Genomic DNA, 2,642 nt, shown 5'->3' with positions numbered 1-2,642 from the left:
GACTTGAACTACAACCTGGGGCTGTTTCCATTCAACTTTAAGGAAGGTTGTTGGGCAGGTCTTCTAGCTCCTGATTTTCTCATGTCTTTGGCGAGGAATAGGGTTTTCTCCTTAAAATTACATAAGAGGAAACACACTAGCCTAAGTCATGGTTAATGCTTCGTTAAGAACGAAATCAACTTTGTACATTCATTTCTGTGACTTTTCCAACCACATAAAATAATTTCATTACAGAGATTGGTGATAAAGTGTAAAGGTAGAAGATGATTTGCGTAAATAAATAGTTTGAAAGGTATACTAAGAGTAAAATCATAGTACTTATTTGTTTATTCAACCAAAGCAGGTGATTTATTTTCAGAACATTGGTAGGGACAAGAATTTTATTTAGTGTCGGCTTACTCAAATATTAACCAAGTACCTTAGAGCATTTCCAATCTATAAACTGACAGAAATGTGAAATTATAAAACCATTATATCATTGTTTTATGACTGACTTTTAAGTGCTTGCATTTTAAATTCTTACAGACCAAGAAAAGGTAAACGTTTCTCACAAATTAATCTAGAAAGATTTAAAAGATTTAATCTGGTAAGGAACATTCAAATTACAAGCATTAATAAAATAGAGTATTTAAAAAAAAAGAAAAAGAAAGTACCATGGACTACCAAAAGAACAAACTGATCTATCTATGGCCAGAATGGTCCATAGAAGCAAGATGTCACCCACACTGGTTAGGTGCCCTGACTAACTCCTCAACGCTGGTCAGTCATGTGACTTGATTTGGCCAAGGGGGTGCCATCCAACACAACAGAAAGAGAGGCTTGTTTGGATTTGGTGCCTTTTCCCTGGCCACCACCAGGGCCACACACTGAATAGCACACGAGGGACACGTGGCGTGGTAACATGTCCCTCTAGTTGTTCTAGTCAAGGTTAACCTGACTTCCCAGACAAGGGAGGTGCCCGAGATCGGCAGACTTTCCCATCTGATCACTCCAAACATGAGAGCAATACACAGACTGCTGAATGCCATTGAGGTTTTATGGTAATAATGACTGATATTGTATCCTTTACTGGTTCGTACAGTAATGAGATTTAGTATTTTGCAGCAGGGGCATGCCATTTGAAGTAAATTTACTTACTGGTATAAGCCATGCAACTTCGAAATTTTATATTTTCATTGACACATTTCCAGTTTTAAACCTCTTAATTGTCTGACAACCCTTGCCCCCATCCCTAGCAGAATGGCTTCAACTGCTTTTCTGAAAATATTAAACTCATTAAATATGTGCTCCCTTAACTTTCCCCAGACAAATCTAATTTGATTTGCACTAATTATCTTTTTCTTTTTTCCAAGCCCAGAGGAAGAAACGGATCACTCTTCTATGGCTAGCCCTGCCACATTGTTCTCCTGATTTAATTCCCTTTTAATAAATCCTCATTTTCCCTCTACTGTTTTTTTTTCTTTATTTCACATTTTTACTTTATTTTACTCTTCTTGTTCTTCCTCCCCAGCTTATATGAGGGAGTTTCAAAAAGTTTAGGGAAAGTAGATTTAAAAGATAGTTGATATTTTCCATAAAACTTTTGACCCCTCTTCATGTGCGCGTGCATGTGTGTGTGTGTGTGTGTGTGTGGTTCAGGCTGATGTATACATTATATATATGAAAAATATCATTCACTCCTTTTAATGGCTATATAGTTTTACAATGTCAAAATTAACTATGCTTTCCTTTTCATTCTAATAGACCATATACTACTAAAGAATGGATTTGCCAGAGTGCAGTAAAGCACCGATGAAACACACCATACTCCTCTGGTTCCTTGAGGCTTCCTCACTCCCACTATCATGACCCCAGTCCTGTCTTTCACTGTGGGCTAGACAGGTATGGATAAGACATAAGACCTCATGACACACAGAATCCAGGAACAGGAATGGGAGTATCCTGATACCAGGACAGCAGGGGGAAGGTGGGGAGAGTGGGGAGGAAGGAGGAACTGATCATGATGATTGTCACATAACCACACACCCCCACCCCCAGGGGGACAAACAACAGAAACCATGGAGGAAGGGAGATAGCGGTTGGTGTAAGAGGAAAATAAAAATAATTTATAATTTATCAGTGGGCCATGAGAGTTGGGAGGAGTCGGGGTGGGAGGGGTGAAGAGGAGCTGACACCAAGGGCTCAATAGAAAATGCCTAGAAAATATGGGCTTGATACAATTGATGAATGGATTGTTACAAGAGCTGTAAGAGCCCTCAATAAAATGTTAAAAAAAAAGAGCATTTGAGTCTGTTGAAGCACCTACTTAATTAAAAAGAACAATCTGCCACCCAGGTTGTTTGTCAGGTAAATTTAAACTGAAGAAAATTGCAGTTGTAAACAAGCAGCCATCTAGCTCAGAAGCCAAAAAACCCACATGGAAGAAGCACACCAGCCTGTGTGATCACAAGATGCCAAAGGGATCAGTTATCAGGCATCAAATAAAAAAACATCATATCATTGTGTGCTCACCTCCATGATATGATCACTGAAGACAAATGGGTGTACAGTGAACCCTCGTTTATCGCGGTTAATCGGTTCTAGACCCTACTGTGATAAATGAAATTCCGCGAAGTAGGATTCCTTATTTGTAAATCAAATAT

Source organism: Echinops telfairi, unplaced genomic scaffold (genome assembly GCF_000313985.2).
Source record: "Echinops telfairi isolate 266 unplaced genomic scaffold, ASM31398v2 ScPeMD7_21;HRSCAF=78, whole genome shotgun sequence".
NCBI classification, from domain to species: domain Eukaryota; kingdom Metazoa; phylum Chordata; class Mammalia; order Afrosoricida; family Tenrecidae; genus Echinops; species Echinops telfairi.
The sequence above is the reverse complement of the archived record's forward strand: the minus strand, read 5'-3'. Positions refer to the sequence as shown.